This window comes from Chiloscyllium punctatum, chromosome 3 (genome assembly GCF_047496795.1).
Source record: "Chiloscyllium punctatum isolate Juve2018m chromosome 3, sChiPun1.3, whole genome shotgun sequence".
Taxonomy (NCBI): domain Eukaryota; kingdom Metazoa; phylum Chordata; class Chondrichthyes; order Orectolobiformes; family Hemiscylliidae; genus Chiloscyllium; species Chiloscyllium punctatum.
The window spans coordinates 67,231,952-67,251,477 of record NC_092741.1 but is presented as its reverse complement, the minus strand read 5'-3'; the positions used below and the strand labels follow the sequence as shown (position 1 = coordinate 67,251,477).

Genomic DNA, 19,526 nt, shown 5'->3' with positions numbered 1-19,526 from the left:
TGGCTGTCCATATACATGGTTTCCAAACTGAAACTACCTATTGATTTCTTCCAAGAGAAAATATAATACTGCCAACAAACAAATCACAATAGATTATTTCAGATCTTAAGTTTTTAATTTTGAGCTTAGTGGAATGTCAGTTGTTACATTTGAAATACAAAATCTGAAATGCCATGACCATATATGATAGAAGTAAATGATTTGGAGGAAGGGTAGATTGCCTCATTAAAAGTTTGCAGATGACACTCAGATTGGTGGAATAATGGATTGTGAAGGGAACTGTCAGAGAATACAGCAGAATGTAGGTAGATTGAAGAGTTGGACAGAGAAATGGCAGTTGGAGTTCAATCTGAACAAATGTGAGGTGATGCATTTTTGAAGATTCAATTCCAGAGCAAACTTTAGAGTAAATAGATAAGTCCTGGGGAAAATTTGATGTACAGAGAGATCTGGGTGTTCAGACCCATTGTTCCAATGACCACGCAGGTCAATAGAGTGGTCAAGAAGGCATATGGCATGCTTTCCTTCATCGGATGGGGTATTGAGTACAAGAGTTGGCATGTTATATTACAGTTGTATAAGACTTGGGTTCGGCCACATTTGGAATACTGTGCACAGTTCTGGTCGCCACATTACCCAAAGGATGTTGATGCTTTGGAGATGGTGCAGAAGAGGTTCACAAGGGGGTTGTCTGGTATGGCGGGTGCTAGCTATGAGAAGTTGAATAGATTAGGATTATTTTCGTTGGAAAGGAGGAGGTTGAGGGGGGGACTTGATTGAGGCCTACAAAATCATGAAGTATAGACAGGGTGGATAGCAAGAAACTTTTTTTTTTCCCCAGAGTGGGGGACTCAACTTCTAGGAATCACGAGTTAAAAATGAGTAGGGGAAAAGTTTAGGGGAGATATAAGTGGATAGTTCTTCACGCAGAGGGTAATAGATGCCTGGGATGCGTTGCCAGTGGAGGTAATAGGGGTGGGAATGATAGCGTCATTTAAGATGCGTCTAGACAGATACATGAATGGGCAGGGAGCAAAGGGATGCAGATCTCTAGAAAATAGGCGACAGATTTAGATAGAGGATATGGATTGGCAGAGGCTTGGAGGGCCGAAGGACCTGTTCCTGTACTGTAATTTTCTTTGTTCATATTGATAGATATAGAAAACCAAATTTCTTCATTAGTAGCAGTCCCGATCTTGTTTTTGTTACATTGTAATCTTTTGTTTACTTCGGTTGCTTTGTTTTTCTCTTCCTTTCTTCACCTACCCATTCCCCTTTCTTTCTCTCCACCCCCCCCCCCCCCCCCCCCCCCCCCCCCCCCCCACCAAAGCTCTTAAAGTTTCTTGCTGGAATACTGTTTTACTTACTTTGTAACTTTACTTCAGTGACTATTCTTCTGTAGGCCTAGGTAGTGATGTTTTCACAACTAAAATTAACTTAACCTGAGATGGTTATACATAAGTGTTCAGAAAGGATTGATAGATGTCAGAATTGGAGTGGCCAACTTCTCTTTTCATTAGAATTGGCCTCAGTGGCCAAGTTAAACCTGATCCCTGTTGGGATGAGTTGCTAACTAAGCACAGATTGCTCCATACCTTGAATAGGTACGGCTGCTGTGCCATGTTAATTAGTTTAGTCATTAGGGAGCCATGAGTTATCATTTCTCAAAGACTTGCATCATTTGGTTAATTAAACTCCACCACTGTAGCTTTAACTGTTAGACCGTAATGCTGTTTGTTCACCTTGCTCCGTTGTTAATTCATCCATTTCCTTTAGCTTCAGGACTAGGTATTTGCCATTTTGTCAAACTGTCATTGGCCCAAGCCATCTTCAGCTGCTTCATCGATGACCTTCATTGCATAGAGGTCAAAATTGGGGATGTTTTTTAAAAAAAAAAAGTGGGGATGTTCACTGTAAATTGTTCAGCACCATGGATGACACCTTCAATCCTGAACTAGTCCAAGCCTAAATGTAGCAGGAGCTGGGCGATATTCAGGCTTTGGCTGATGAGGATCATGCAACATTTGTCTCAAGTGCCAGGTGACCATCTCCAGCAAGATGAGAATCTAACCACTGCCCTTGATATTCAGTGATTTCACGATCAATGGATCTGCCACTATCAACAGCTTGGGGTTATTGTTGATCAGAAACTAAACTGGACTAGGCATACAAGTACTGTGGCTATAAGACCAGGTCAGAGGCTTGGAGTTTTGTAGTGAGTAACTTGCTTCTTGACTACCAAAAACCTCACTATTATCTTCAAGGCATAAGTCAGGGATGTGAGGGAATACTTCCCCCTTGTCTGGATGAGTGCAACTCCAACAACCCTCAAGAAGCTCGACACTATCCAAGACCAAGCAGCCCACTTGCTAGGCACCAGTGTCTGTATAAATGAGGTCAGCCTTTTCTAATTTGGTTTGTGTTATCAGATCTGCACCCTCTTTCACAGGCTTTGGAACTCCATTTTCTGCTATATAAATGTATTGGAAATACAACTTTAACCACAGTGAATATTTTAATGTTTGAGTGTCTGCCTTTTGCTTTACTAGTACATAGAACATGTAAGCATCTGAGGATACTTCTTGTTGGTCAAGAAACTAATGAGCCACATTTAAATGTTTTACATTTATTTGTGTGGAAGTGGCCATTTGCCAGTCCAAGAGGTAACCATTTGTGTTCCCCTTTCCTAAAGGTGTAGCTATAGAAATAATTTTGTTTCCACATTCTGTATAGTTACCTGAATTATTATTATGGATGCTTTGAGAGGGGAAAATGTACTTTGAGATATTTCATAAACATAATAAACAATGACCTTGAGATACAATGCTGAAGGGATATGGTTTTAGTGTTTTGTTTTCTTTCAGCAGTTTGTTTTGTCTGCTGGTTGGCACCGTTGATTAGATTTTTGTCTTCTGAATAATTCTATTATAGTCTAGGTAAATCTAACAACCCTTCGTTTGCAGTCTTAGCCTGCAAAAGGTTTGATAACTCTGGCTTCATGATAATTTGAAGTTCCTTATTTCTTTCTCTCTGTAGATTTCACATTGTCTCATTGTGCCCTCCACCTGTCCTGCCCCTTCCCCTGTTCTTCAATGCTATCGTGCAGTTTTAATTTTTTGGAAACTAATGGAATCTGTGTTCACAGTCATCTTCTTCCTGCAATAATTTGGCAGTTGATGATCCATTTTGCAGTGGTGGTGATGTGTAACGTGAGAGAGCCAAATCAGTCTAGTTCTTTTACTGATGTTCTTTTGAGTCTGATTGCATGTTTTGTTTCACCATTCACACAGAGGAAAGTCTGAACAGAAATAGGCATTCACCCATTGGGCCTGTTCCAATTTTCAAGACGTTCTTGGTTGTTCAAACACATGATGGTCACAGTGGGTAAAAAGCAATGAGCCTTTAAGAGGATTTGTCTAGTCCAGGTTCTCTTGAAGGGGACTGTTGTAAATCTGGTACTGAGTTGTCTATTCCATGGAAAGCAAAATAAATAGATTTGGGAATTTTAAATTAGATAAAAGAACCATGAGTGGGTGGAGTCAGATTCTCACAGATTGTGTTTTGGCTTTGCTTTCAGTTATTGAAGTTGGGGTTTTTGGAGTTGAAGCTGCTAGGTGCAGCTTTCTGCTGCTGCAAAAAGGTTGAGTTCTCTCTGTGCTAGATTCATTCTGTCAGTGTTGCTTCTCCAGAACTGGAGACTATAACAAGTGAGAGGTATCTGTTTTGTTCAATTTGGCTTTGCCAAGGGTGTGTTTATAAGATACTGCAATATTGGAACAGCTGATAAGTCGTAGTTAAATAATGTTATTTCATTCAGTCTTTTTTAAACAGTAAAAGAGCTAACGTTATGCTAGCTTTTTTGTTAGTATTTTGACAGTAACATGAGAATAAAGTGTTTTTGTTTAAAGCCTAGTAATTTGACAGTCGAATCACCAATCTGGATTGCAGTGCCTTACACTTGCCTTTAAATAAGATAAAAGTTATACTCTAGGCTATCTCCTTAATATTGTTTTGAGCAGGTTCGGACTGATCCATAATCCTCAATGCAAAAATTTCAGATTACTGGAAGATTTCTCCTTCTTTTGGTCCTAGGTGATATTTCTCCTTATTTTTGAATTTGTCTTTCCTGATTCTAGGCACTCCAACCAGGGTATCGTCGTTCCTGCATTGACCCTGTTGGTCCCTTTTTAAGTATTTTATAGATTTCAATATTATCACTTATTGCCGTCCTGGGAACACATTTGGTCAACTTTTGTTATACTTCCTCCTATGGCAGTAATATCTTTCCTGAGGTAAGAAGCCAACTACTGCACATAGTACTCGAGGTATAATTTAACCAAGCTCATACAGGTTGAAGCAAAACTTCACCACTCCTGCACTCAGATCCTCTTGTGGTGAAGACGGATATTCCATTAACTTCCTAATAGATTGCTACACCTGCATATGTACTTCAGTGATTAATGAATAAGAACACCTAGGAGCCTTTTGTACATAGACACTTCTAACCTCAAAACTAATTTGAAAAAACATCCTGCATGTTAGTTTGTCTTAATGTAAAGACCTCACATTCATCTACATCATATTACATCTAGGCAAAAGTGAGGACTGCAGATGCTGGAGATTAGATCCGAGAGTGTAGTGCTGGAAAAGCACAGCAGGTCAGGCAACATCCGTGGAGCAGCAAAATCGACAATTCGGGCAAAAGCCCTTCATTAGCGAGCCTCTGGGTGGGGGGGGGAGGAATGGAGAGAGTGGGGCTGGGGGAAGGTGGCTGAGGGTGCAGTAGGTGGATGGAGGTGGGGGTAATGGTGGTAGGTGGGAGGAGAGGGGGAATGAATAGGTGAGAAGAAATCTAGACCGGTGGGACGGGTTATGAGCTCCACATTGGGAGCAAGGGATACAGTAAATGATATGTGTGGATGTACAGGTGAAACTTTGGATGTGGAAGGCTCCTTTGGGGTTTGGATGGAGGTGAGGGGGTAGGTGTGGGCGCAGGTTTTGCAATTCTTGTGGTGATAGGGGAAGGTGCTGGGAGAGGAGGGCGGGTTGTTGGGGACGTAGACCTGACGAAGTAGTCGCGTAGGGAACAGTCTTTACGGAAAGTGGATGGGGTGGGGAGGAGAGGGAAGATTATCTCTGGTGGGGTCCATTTGTAGGTGGTGGAAATGGCTGAGGGTAATGCCATGTATACGGAGGTTGGTGGGGTGAAAGGTGAGGACGGGGGTGGGGGGGGGGGGGGGTGGTTCTGTCCTTGTTGTGGTTGGAGGGGTGGGGTTCAAGGGCGGCGATGCAGAAAGTGGATGAGAGGCACTGGAGGGCATTATCAAACATGTGGGAGGGGAATTTGCGGCCTTCAAAGAAGGGAGCCATCTGGTGTGTTCTGTGGTGGAATTGATCCTCCTTCTACAAACCCATTTGAGTCCCACAGCTCACTGGATTACACCTCCTGCAAAAAATGCTATCCCTTTATTCCCAATTCCTCCGTCTCTGCTGCAGCTGCTCCCAGGAGGGCCAGTCCCAGGACTCCGCCCTTGAACCCCACCCCTCCAACCGCAACAAGGACAGAAGTGGTCCTCACCTTCCACTCACTAACTTCTGTATACATTGCATCATCCTCTGCCATTTCCACCACCTACAAATGGACCCCACCACCAGAGATATATATCCTTCCCCCTCCCCACCCCTGTCTGTCTTCTGTAAAGACTGTTCCCTCCGTGACTACCTCCTCAGTCCCCCTCCCCGCCCCCCAACAACCCACCCTCCCCTCCCAGCACCTTCCACTGGCACAGCAGGAATTGTCGAACCTGCTTATCTCCCTCCCCAGCCCCAAAGTTGCCTTCCACATCCATCATAGAGCACTTCCACACATCATTTACTGCATCTGTTGCTTCCCATGTGGTCTCCTCTCCATTGGGGAGACAGGACACCTACTCACAGCGCTTTAGAGAACATTTCCGGGACACCTGCACCAACCAATTCCTGCGGCCGAACACTTCAACTCCCCCTCCCACTTCACCAAGGACATGCAAGTCTTGGGCTGCCTCAATTGCCACTCCCTTACCATCCAGTGCCTGGTGGAAGTACACTCATCTTCTGCTTCGATATCCTCCAACCCCATGGCATTAGTGGATTTCACCAGTTTCCTACAGCCTCATTCCTGATGAAGGGCTTTTGCTCAAAGTCAATTTTCCTGTTCCTTGGATGCTGCCAGACCTTTTATGCTTTTCCAGCACCACACTCTCGATCATATTCCATCTGCCATGTTCTTTTGCACTCACCTAAGCCTGTCCAAATCCTCCTGAAACTATTTTACTACATCCTCAATCACCCATTCCCACTTAACTTTGTGTCATATGCAAATTTGGAAATATTACATTTTGTCCTCTTGTGCAACTCGTTGATCTATATTCTGAACAGCTGGGGTCCCAAGTACTGAACCTTGTAACACCTCACTTGTCACAGTCTACGAATGTGATAATGACGCATTTACTCCTACTGTTTTCTGTCAGTTAGCCAATCTTTAACCCAAACCATTATATTACTTCCTATGGTCTGGTAAGATTAACTTTTTTTTATGTGGTCGGTTAGATTGGGTTGGCTGCTCTGCAATGTGCAGTGAGGCCAACAGAATGGGTTGAATTTCAGCACTACCTGAGGTTACCACGAAGTACATTCCTTCTCATCATATCTGTGTGGGTTGCCCCAGGTGCTCTGGTTTCTTACCACAATGCAAAAGATATGCAGAATAAAAAAACGTCCAAAGTGTTCAGTGATGTGTAGGCTAGATGGATTAACCATGATAAATGTCAGGTTATGGGAATATAGGTGGGATGCTCTTTGGAGTGTTGATGCAGACTCGATGGGCTGACTGGCCTCCTTCCACAATGTAGTGATCTTCTGAATCTATAATTTTATACATTCATTGACTTCCTTTTGTCAATTTTATTAATAACATGCTTAAAACCTTCAAGTTTGTCACTGTTTTTCCATCTCACATCCATGCTGACTCTGTCTACTTAATCCAATTAATTTTATCCATGTGTCCCCTTTATCATGTCCTAATGGATGGGTTTTGGCATTTGCCATACCAATGTGTGGTTAACCTATCTATGTAGTTCCCTGTTTTTCTCTCGTTCTCTTTTGTAAATCATGGGATGACGTTTGCTCTGGAATTTGAAAATTACCAATGCATTAACTGCCACTGTAGCCACCACCTTCAACACTCTGGGGCTCGGCTTTTAGGTTCTAGGGATTTTATTGCCTTTTCAGTTTCATAAATTTCTCCAGTACAACTTACTTTGTGATAATTATCCTCAACAGTTTATTCTCACTAGTCACTTAGAAATCTCCCAGAAGCCAAGACCTCTTATCATCTTCAGTGAAAATGGAGCAAATGATCTATTTAACTTCATTGCTATTTCTCTATTTGCTGTTTGTAAGAAATGTGTATCTTTATCTTTTTTCCTTATTCCTTGCAGTCCATTTGTTAAAGAAAACAGGATTTTTAAAATAATAGCTACATAATTTCTGCAAAAGTCTAACTAGTGTGTCAGGGGTGCGGGAACCAGAGCTATTGGTCAGTTGGTAAAAGGAGTCTGAGGCTAAGGCAGTGAGCCTAAGAGAAAGAACAGTCAGGGGTGGTGTTTGAACATGGATATGGTGGTCTGAAATATATTTGTTTCAGTGTGAGGAATATGATCGGTAAGGCGGTTAGACTAATTGAGCTTGGATTAATACATACAACTATGATGTAGCTAACACAGATGGACAAGAATGGCAGCTTATTGTTCCATGGTTTAAATGTTTCAGCTGAGATAGAGGAAGTTGTAAAAGAGGGGAGAATATTGCAGTTGTACTGAGGGATAACACATTGGAAGGCACGCCCAGTGGTCATGTGGGTAGGGCTTGGGAATTGGAAGGATTCAATCTCTGAGATTCACTAAAGGTCTCCCTATAGTTAGTGGATGATAGAGGAATGGATATAAGGATAGATTATGGAAAAATGTTGCAATAGTAGGGTTGTTGTGATGGGTGATTTTAACTTTTCTTTCTATTGACTGGGACTTGCTTAGTACTGGGGCTTGGATGGGGGAAGAGTTTGTTAGGTGTCCAGGATGTGTTTTTGTTTTGAAGCTATATGTAATAGCCTAACTAGGAAGGGTCCATTCTCTATCTAGTGTTGCAGGATGAGTCTGGCCATGTGTTGAAGTTTGCGTTGAAGTATCTCGGGAATAGTGACTGGTGACTGTAGTTGGGAGAACAACTGTATGAGTGTAAATTCACATCTGGCAGTTGGGAATCTTTTAAAGGCCAATGGATTAGAGTTCTGCTGCTGTGAAAATGAAGGATAAGTAGGGCAAGATTTGGGATTCTTGGATGATGAGAAATTGAGAGCTTAATCAAAAAGAAAAATGCACAATCAAGGTTTAGGAAATTGCGGACAGACAGCTGTTGAAGAACACAATGAGAGCAGGAAAGAACTCTAGCAAGGAGTTTGAAGGGATAAAAGGGGCTATGAAATGTATTTGGCAAACAGGATTAAGAAAAGTAGCAAGAGGTGTTTTGTATGTATATAAGGAACAAAAGGGTGAGAGTAGGTCCACTTGAAGGCAAATAATTCATGCGTGGAGCTAGAAGTGAGTGATGTTTTAAGGAATACTTTTCATCGGTATTCGGAGGAAGTGGATGTGCTGGATCCTGTGTCTCTGAAGGGTGATGTTGATATTATGGGGCTTACCACTATAAAAAAGAGTGATGTGCTTAAATGCATTAGGTAGACAATTCCCTGATGGGCTCTATCCCAGAATGCTAAGGGATGCAAGTGAGGAAATTGTTGGGGTCTTGTGCGCAAATCTTGTAACGTCTTATTAGCCACGAGAGGTCTCAAAGGACTGGAGAATAGTCAATGTCTTGTGGTCTTAATGTTCCTTTAAATAGGGCAGCAGGGATAAACTGGCAAATTACATACCTGTAGGCCTTGTGTCAATAGAAGGAAAATTATTGGAGAAGAGGCTTGGAGTTAGGATTTACTCAGATTTGGAAAATTAGGGATTATTAGCATTAGGCAGCACGGCTTTGACCTGGCAAAGTTATGCCCCTCAAACTTGATTGAGCTTTTGCACAAGTGTTTGAGGGCAGAGTGGTACATGATATTTGTAGAGGGCTAAAGGGCCTATTCTTGGGCAGTAAATTGTTTTTCTTTGTTCTATTAGTAAGGCCTCTGACAAAGTCCCTCATGGGAGGCTGATACAAAAGGTGAAATCCCGTGAGATCCTTGGTGAGCAGGTCAGGTGAACACAGAGCTGGCTTAGTTGTAGATGACAGTTTTTCTGATTAGAGATCTGTGACCAGTGGTGTTCCACAGGGGTCAGTGCTGGGACCCTTTGTTATTTGTAACCTGTATAAATGTTTTGAACGAGAATGTAGGTTGCCTGATTTGAAAGTTCATCGAAAAGATTGATGGAGCAGTGGGCAATAAGGAGAATTGCCAAAGGATACAACAGGACATTGGCGAGAGAAATGGCAGATTCAGTTTAGTCCTGACAAATGAGGGGTGATGCATTTTGGCAGAGATAATGCAAGAAGAGAATATCCAGTAAATGACAGAATTCTTAGTAGCATCAACAGAGAGAAGGACCTAGGCGTGTCGGTCCACAGATCCCCAAAAGTGTAACACAAGTGAATAAAGTGATCAAGGTGGCATATGACATTCTTGCCTTCATCGGCTGGAATGCAGATTATAGAAATTGACAAGTCATGTTGTCTTGTAAAACTTTAGGTCACATTTGCGATATTGTTGCCACACTGCCAAAAGGATGTAGAAACTTTGGAGAGGGTCCAGACACAGTTCACCAGGATGTTTCTTGGTTTAGAGGGTATTAGCTTTTGAGGAGAGTTTGGACAAACTTGGTTTATTTTCACTTGAACGCTGGAGGCTGAGGAGGACCTGATAGAATTTACAAAATTATGAAAGGCATGGATAGAATAGTCTTTATTTTTTTCTCCTCCAGTATAGAAATGTCAAATTACTATGGGACATTACTTTTAAGGTAAAATGTGGGTAAGTTTAAATGAGTTGAAGCAAGTATTTTATTTACACAGAGCATGCTAAGTGCCTGGAATATCCTGCCAGAGGTGGTGTAGCTGGACACAATAGCTACGTTTCAGGCATCTTGACACAGATGTATAGGCAGGGAATAGAAAGATACAGACTGCATAGAGATGCAGAAGGTTTTTAGTTTAGAAAGGCATCGTGTTGGTGCTGTCAGTGCTATATTGTTTTGTTCTTTGTTTCACAGCAAAGAGTTTGATACATCTATTTGAACCATTGTATGTTGAGAGGTTTGTATAATGTGCAGACGATGAGAACCCGAAGAGTTGTATCCAAGTGAAGCTGATTCTTGGCTAATAGAACAGGTTGAAACTAGAAACAAGTATCAAATAGGCACTTGTACACTCACTCCCAAGAAGAAAATGCCTATTTTTGGCAGTTTTTCAAAAACAAATGTAAATTTGAAGCATTTAAGTTTTACTGCAGCAGTTACTGTGAGTTGGACTTGTGAAATCATAAATCAGAGACATTTTCCAAGTTGATTTGTTGATCTTTTACAAACCAACAGCTTCCAGAGAAACAGAGTTTAAACCAAATAGGATCATCTTAATGTCAGAATCAGGAAGAAAGCATCACTGATCACCTATACCAATAAGCTATTTTTCCGATTTGTTCGTGTTTACTGGAGAAATTTACAAGAGGGTTAGGTTTAGTTCGTAGTTTTATGCCAGTAACTTGTCTGTTTACTCGTAGCTGTAGTCTAATTATTTGTTTAGCACAGCAATCTGCTTTCTATCAATCTGGGTCTGAAAGTCAGGTAAATTGAGCTGCTGTATGTACTTGTTTTTTGGGGAAAAAAGTGAACATTTCATGTGACACTGAATTACGGGGCTCTTTTTGTTTTATGGGTTAGTTAAAATTAGTTGATCCCAAAACGTTTGTATGTGTTCAAGAGCTATCTAGATATAGCACTTGGGGTGAAAAGGATCAAAGGTTATGGGGAGAAAGCAGGATTAGGCTATTGAATTGGACAACTGGCCATGATCGTGATGAATGGAGTGGACTCGAAGGGCCGAATGGCTGCATCCTGTTCCTATCTACTGTTTCTATGTAAAATATTACCAACTCTCACTCAAATGGTTCCTTTTTGTGTACCAGAAGTAATTTTTATGATTAGATTACATTTGTGATCTGCTTCTCTCTCCTTATTGGTTTCTTGATCATCTTTTGAATTATATGAATTCCCAATCTTCAGATTGATTTCTATTTTTGGCCACTTTGTCAGCATTTCTTTGAATATTATATAATTCTTAACTTCCTTTTGATGTTTTCCAAGTCTTTGCTACTTGACAGAATGTATAGCTGCAGTAAGCCATTTAACAGTACTTCAAAGACTTTCAACTGCCCCTGGACAGCCCATCTTTTTAATGTATTTCCCCAGTCCAACTCAACCAACTTGTACCTCACACTTTCATATTTTCCCTTATTCAAATGTAACATCCTTGCTTCAGACTGATCTTTTGAGGATGTCTAACTTGTGGTGGCTTTGATTCTCCCACCTCTTGGACCTAATTGTGTTTTAAATGCTGTTGCTGTTTACTTTCATTATTTATAGGTTTAGAATAGTCATGTTTCTCAAAATTACAACATTTATCTCAACAGTGACATTCAGTTCCCCCTGTTGGGCAATCATTTTAATTTTATACCTTGTTCTTCTGAAGCACTTGAAAAATGGAGTGCCACACTGTTTCTGTACTTCTCAGACATTTTTATTTTGTGCTTTCTGGTTTTGGTCCTTGCTTTGAATGAATCATGGATTTTGCTTAGTTCTTTTGAATATTTTTTTAAAAATAAATTCTGATGATACCTCATTGCAGTGTGGTTGCATGTGAATTCCTCTCTCAAGATGCTGTGTGGGTAGATGGTGGCGGACTGACTGTGATGTCACTGGATTAATATTGTCCAATGTTCTGGGAACATATTCAAATCCCACATTAGATGGCGAACTTTGATTTTAATATGGGGGAAAAAAACTTGAATTTTTTTAAAAAAATCCAACTTCATGGTGATCACAACTACTGTGAACTCACCTGGTTTACAAAAGTCCCTAAAGGAAGAAAAGTTGCAGTTCTTACCTGGTCTGGCCTACCTGTGATTTCAAACCCACAGCAATCTAGTTGATTCTTAATTCACTTATGGGTAGTTCGGGTGGATGATAAATGCAACAGCACTTACATCTGTAATTGACAACTTTTAAGCAATCTTTTGTCCATGTTAATAATATCTTTTATCCATGCTAATACATTACCCAAAATGCCCTGCACCTTTCTCTTATGTAGAAGCTAATTGTTTGGCAGCTTGTCGAATGCATCTGGAAATCCAAATACACCATATCCACTTGTAGGAGACTCATCTTCCGCCTGGGAGCCCTCCAGCCACAGGGGATGAATGCGGATTTCTCCAGCTTCCTCATTTCCCCTCTCTTCCCACCCCGCCCCCCTTTTCTCAGTCCCAGCCCTCAGACTCAGCACCGCCTTTTTGACCTGCAATCTTCTTCCCGACCTCTCTGTCCCCCAACCCCTCTCTGGCCTATCACCCTCACCTTAACCTCCTTCCACCTATCGCATTCCCAACGCCCCTCCTCCCTACCTTTTATCTTAGCCTGCTTGGCACACCCTCCTCATTCTTGAAGAAGGGCTTGTGCCTGAAACATCGATTCTCCTTCTCTTTGGATGCTGCCTGACCTGCTGCGCTTTTCCAGCAACACATTTTTAAGCTCATATCCACATGTACCCTGTTTTCCACCATACTTGTAGCATCCTCAAAGAATTCCAGTAAATTAGTTAAACATGACCTGTCTTTCATAAATGCATGTTGCAATTTCTATCTAGATGTCTTGCTATTTCTTCCTTAGTGATGGATTTGAGCATTTTCCCCAATGCAGAAATTAAGGTGATGGACCTACAATTACATTTGTTTCATCTACATCCTTATTTTAAACAGTGGCATAATATATGATGACTTACAACCTGCTGGAACTGTCCCAGAGTCCAGCCAATTTTGATGAATTACTACGAGTGCATTTGCTATTTCTCTGACCATCTCTTGTAGTTCTCTGGGATCCATACCATCAGGGCTAGAACCCATATCTCCCTTTAGCCCCAATAGCTTGCAAAGCACTATCTCTTTTTAGTGCCAGTTAACATTTCTAAGTCCTCACCTGTCATCAATTATTGGCACGTTATTTGTGGCTTCCATTGTGAGGACTGACATAAAATGCCTGTTCAATGTTTTGGCTATTTCATCATTTCACATTATTGAATCTTCCTTCTCACCCTTATAAGGACCAATGTTTACCTTAACCACTCTGTTTTATATGTTTGTAGAAACTTTCTGTTCTTATATTCTCTTAATCTATCTTTCCTTTCTTTTCAGCTTTTTAAAATGGCTTTCTGTTGACCTTTTAAATATTTCCCAATCTTTAGTTTACCACTAATCTTTGTCACTTTATATACACTAGTTTTCAATTTGATACCATCCTTTTTTTTCCTTAACTCCTCCCTTATCCCATTGTCATCTCTTTTTTTTTTGTTTTAATTTTAGTCTAAATATGAGATCATCAGTTATTTCTGTCTCATTACACAGGATCAAATCGAAGATAAATTGTTCCCTCATAGGTTCCATTACATCCTATTTGAGGAAGCTATCACAGATGAGTTCAATGAACTCTTCCTCAAGGCTGTCCTGACCAAATTAGTTTGATCAGTCAATGTATAGATTAAAATCCCACATGCTAGTTGCCAGTTCATTTTTTACAATCATCAGTTATTTATTTATTGCTCACTGTTGGCCTTTAGGATACACCTATCAGTGACTTTTTCCCCTTAATGTTTCTAGTTTCCACTCACATCGATTCAACCGTTTTCCCCATATGACTTATGTCATCTCTCCCTACTGCCCTGATGTCATCCTTAAATATCAGAGCTCCACCACCTGCCTTTCCTTCTGAAATAATCTGCATATTAAACTCCCAGTCATGACCATTCTGCAACCATGTTTGTGTAATGGCAACTAAAGCATACCCATTCATGATGGCATTTGTGTTGTCAACTCATTTAACTTGTTTCAAATGCTATGAGCATCAAGGTAAAATGCACTTATACTAGCTTTTCTACTTTTCCAATCTTAATACCTCCACCAGAAGGGCGTTTGTTTTCACTATCGTGATACAAAGTCATGTGTTGCTATTTTTCTGTGCAATATAACAAATGTGTCAAACTAGTTAGATACACTAGGAGAAAGTGAGGGCTGGAGATCAGAGTTGAGTGTGGTGCTGAAAAAGCACAGCAGGTCAGGTAGCTGCTGACCTGCAGCTGGAGAATTGACGTTTCAGGCAAAAGCCCTTCATCAGGATTAAGGTTTGTGGGTCAGAGCTTAAAGATAAATGGGAGGGGATGGGCTTTGGGGGAAGGTAGCAGAGAAAGTGATAGGTGGATGAAGTTGAGGGAGAAGGTGATAGGTCAAGGGGGAGTGATTGGCGGATCCTCCGGGCAGTGCCGAGTTGGAGGATTGGTGCTGGGATAATGTGTGGGGAAGGGAAATAAGGAAGCTGTTGAAATTCACATTTATCCAGTGTGGTTGCAGAGTCCCAAGGCGGAATATGAAGCGTTCCTCCTCCAGGCGTCTGGTAGAAATGGTTTGGCGGTGGAGAAGGCCCAGGACCTGCATGTCCTCGACTGACCGGGAAGGGGGGGTTGAAGTGTTCAGCCACTGGCGGTGGGGTTGGTGGGGTGCAGGTGTCTCAGATGTTATTTGAAATGATCCGAAAGATGTACAAATTCTGTTTTTAGGTGCCAACTGTTAATTTTTTTTAAAAGATTAGTATGAATCATGAACATCAGACATTAGACCCAATTTGTGCTGTTTTGAAATTGGAAAATTTAAATGTGCATCTTGCGCACAATATTTTTGTATTGTTCATAAAAATGATCTCTTTGAAGATTTAGATCTGTTTTGCTTAAGATGGTACTTAAGTGTTATGTCAATTCCCGCTATATCTAAATGTTGGTTTCTTAAATCAGGCACAATTATTTTTTTAAAAAAAAGTTCAACCCAAGAATTGTAAATTAATTCTGGTATGACACAGTAATCGAGAAAGAGAGATAAAGGATCTAAACCATATCCAGAGAGCCAAGATGACAAATTTGTTCATAGTGCAAGAAAGCAGCTTGTCACCACCTTCAAAGACCATTCAAGATGCACAATAAATGCTGAGCTGGCCAGTCAAGTCTAAAACCCCTGATTGAATAATAAAATAACTATCATTTAAAAATTCTTGATCCTGATTGCTCTGAACCAAAGATATTCAAGGTAGCTGTTATTGGACCCTTCCATGCATTTGTCGATCCTGACATTTCTAAATATAGCAAGATTTAGTAGCCAAACGGGAATGCAGATGGAATTTTGGCCTTAAATTCAAAGCGAATGGACTACAAAGACAGGGAAGGAGAAAGTGAGGACAGCAGATGCTTAAGATCAGAATCGAGAGTTTGGCAGCGTACAAGGAGCAGGAGAATTGATGTTTCAGGCATAAGGCCTTCATCTGGATGTGCTTTGACAAAAACAAGGGAGTCTTGCTAAAACTTTACAAAGCACTAAATAGACCACAGCTGGAATACTGTGAAGAATTTTTGGGACCTTTTTATGTAAGGAGAGGAATACTGGTAATGGAGGCTGTATAATAAAGGTTTCTAGTCTGATCCTGGGTGTGGAGGGATTACCTTTTATGGAGAGATACAAATTGGGACTGTACTCATTGAAGTTTATAAGAATGAGAGGTGAGCTTATTGAAACTTAGTAGATTCTTAAGGGTTGTGAATGGGTCAGACAGAAAGGTTGTTTTCCCCTTCTAGTCAGAGAGATGCACAGCATGGAAACAGAACCTTCAGTCCAACTCGTCCATGCCAACCAGATATCCCAACCTAATCTAGTCCCACCTGCCAGCACCTGGCCGATATCCCTCCAAACCCTCCCTATTCATATACCCAGATGCCTTTTTAAATGTTGCAATTGTACCAGCCTCCACTTCCTTTGGCAGTTAATTCCAAACACTCAGCACCCTCTGCGCGAAAAGGTTGCCCCTTAGGTCTCTTTATATCTTTCTCCTCTTGCCAAAAACATATACCCTTTAGTTCTGGACACCCCCACCCCAGGAAAAGACTTTGTCTATTTATCCTATCCATGTCCCTCATGATTTTATACACCTCTATAAGGTCATCCCTCAGCCTCTGTCCTCCAGGGAAAATAGCCCCAACGTTCTCCCCGTGTCTGCGTGGGTTTCCTCCGGGTGCTCCGGTTTCCTCCCACACTCCAAAGATGTGCAGGTCAGGTGAATCGGCCATGCTAAATTGCCCGTAGTGTTAGGTAAGGGGTAGATGTAGGGGTATGGGTGGGTTACGCTTCGGCGGGGCAGTGTGGACTTGTTGGCCGAAGGGCCTGTTTCCACACTGTAAGTAATCTAATCTAATCTATTCAGCCTGTCCCTATAGCTCAAATCCTCCAAACCTATCAACATCCTTGTAAATCTTTTCTGAACCCTTTCAGGTTTCACAACATCTTTCCGATAGGAAGAAGACCAGAATTGCACACAATATTCCAACAGTGGCCTAACCAATGTCCTGTAGAGCTGCAGCATGACCTCCCAACTCCTGTACTCAATCCTCTGACCAATAAAGGAAAGCATACCAAATGCCGCCTTCACTATCCTGTCTACCTGCGACTCCACTTTCAAGGAGCTATGAACATGCACTCCAAGGTCTCTTTATTCAGCAGCATTCCCTAGGACTTTTCCCAATAAGTGTATAGGTCCTGCTGTGATTTGCTTTCCTAAAATGCAGCACCTCACATTTATCTTAATTAAACTCCATCTGCCACTCAGCTCATAGGCCCATCTGGTCAAGATCCTGTTGTAATCTGAGGTCACTTTCTTTAGCAAACTTACTCACAAGACCTCTTGTGCTCCCACCCAAATCATTTATGTAAATGACTAAAAGTAGTGGACTCGACACTGATCCTTGTGGCACTCCAGTCTGAAAAACAACCCTCCTCCACCACCACCACCCTCTGTCTTCTACCTTTTGAACTAGTTCTGCATCCAAGTGGCTTGTTCTCCCTGTATTCCATGAGATCTAACCTTGCTAACCAGTCTCCCATGGGGAACCTTGTCGAATGCCTTGCTGAAGTCCATATCGATCATGTCCACTGTTCTGCCCTCATCAATCCTCTTTGTTACTACTTCAAAAAACTCAATCAAGTTTGAGAGACATGATTTCCCACGTACAAAGCCATCCCTAATCAGTCCTTGCATTTTCAAATATGTGTAAATTCTATCCCTCAGGATTCCCTCCAACAACCTTAGGCACTCTGGCTGTTCTTACCACCTTTCTTAAATAGTGGCACCACGTTAGCCAACCTCCAGTCTTCAGGCACCTCACCTGTGACTATCAATGATACAAGTATCATTGATAGTCACAGGGGCCCAGCAATCACTTCCCTAGCTTCCCAGAGATTTTTGTGGAAGAATGTAGGACCAGTGAGCATAATCTCTGTCAGGGGTCACCAAGTTAGAACAGTGATCAAGAGGTGCTTCTTTGAAGGTAGGATTCTTTGCTGCAGAGGGCTTTTGAGACAAGGTCATGAAGTATTTCACAGCTGAGAGAGATTGAATCATAAGGGAATTAAGAGTTATGGAGCAAAGGCAGGAAAGTGGAATTAAGGATTATCAGATCGACCATGATCTCGTCGTTTGGTTAAGCAAACTCATGGGCCATTTCGTCCACGTCTGCTCCTTTGTTTTCTGGTCTTAGTTATTATTTGTATTATCTGCCAGATCTTGGTATTAGTAAAACTGGTTCATAATTTGGTAGACATGGAAAACTGCTGTGAAAGGCCCAGTGGAAACCATGTTTTTAACAGCAATGAAAGAATACATGTTTTCTATAAAGCATAACATTTGTGGTGTTACTTGAGCAAAACGTTGGATGAAATATTGCATGTGCTCTGGTTACAGGCTGCAAGTTATTAAATTTGGCAAAAGTAGCAAGAGTAGATCCTGCTGGGAAGATAAAAAAAGAAACTGGGCAAAAGTAGACCTATTGTGAAATCTAAAGGTGCATTGCCATACTTTCTTTGCAGGAATCAAAATTCTGCTGTAACATTAAGGTTGGCTAAAATTCAGGTCATCTCTCCAACCATCCAAATGACTACATATAAAACCATTCCATTGAATGTTTTTTTTTTGCAAGCGTTTGGCTAATATTCCACAATCATTAAAGTAGGAATGTTTAGGACTAGAAATTAAAAACTGTAACATTTTTATGTTTATATGCAGAAAAGTGACTCATCTCTTCCATTCGAGCAAGCCATTTTTGTTTATTTGGATGCCTGTAGTTCCTAGAGAATCGGCGTTTGAATTGAGTAGGTTTCCAAAAGCCCTCGCAATTGGTCAGAGTAATTCAAGGATCTTTACCAGAAATTATTCATGGTGATCAAAGAGGAAATCCTCTTTCTGGAATCTTCACTGGTAAAGAGGCAGGAGTTGATGTCTGAGTTCAATTTCCATTAAACTCAAGGGGGTGTTGCAGAACCTGACACACAATGTGAAGTGTTCCATCGGAATTAGTTTGGCTGATATCATCAATCATCTGTTTACTGACTATTCCAGTTTTCAGTTCCATTCATGACTCTTTTTAATAATAAAAAAAGCCCGGGCTAGTCTACAGCAAGAGTTGGGCAGCTTCCAGACATTGTATGGCATTTGGTATGGAGCATTTGTGCCATATAATTGCTGTAAATTACTATTGGTTAGCACTGTTGAATCCTTGGTTGCCAATATCTTGGCTTCAACCTTGACCAAATCAACTTGAAATTTGTAAGAGCAGGGATGGATATGCCACTGACCATATGATCAGTGGCACATCCATATGATATGGCAGCCTATTCACCACTTCCTGGGTTTGTCAAAGTGTGATTGAAAACTGCTTGCTTAATTTCAGTGCATCAGTTCATTATGAAAGTTCAAGGGTGTCCAGCGCAGAGTGTGCTTCTTTGGCACTGCTGCCACTATATTTGAAATTGAACTATGCTACCATTGTCATACAGTGCAGCAATTCACACTGTCTACAGCAAATACAAGCAACTTGCCAATGTAACAATAACTGGTATTTTCTCTGTTGCATGTGTCAACAAGAAGGAAAAGAGCAACAATGTGGGTACTAACACCAAGTTGCAATTAACCTATCATGTATGCAAACTTTTCAAAAATTCATTTATTCCTTGGTCAGTATTCTGAAATTACTAGCATAACATGAAAGTGAGAGCATCATCACCACATGAGCTTGTAACGGTTGAAAGTTCACACCACATTTTCAGGGCAATCAGAGAAAGGATTAAATGGATTCTTGTCAGTGAAGCGAAT

At 41.2% G+C, this 19,526-nt stretch overlaps 1 protein-coding gene across 20 annotated transcripts in view; it reads left to right on the top strand.

Annotated features, from left to right (window-relative positions):
* Window positions 1-19,526, top strand: part of LOC140460175 (clathrin coat assembly protein AP180-like) — a 227,114-nt gene that overhangs the window by 29,705 nt on the left and 177,883 nt on the right. The window lies entirely within an intron of this gene.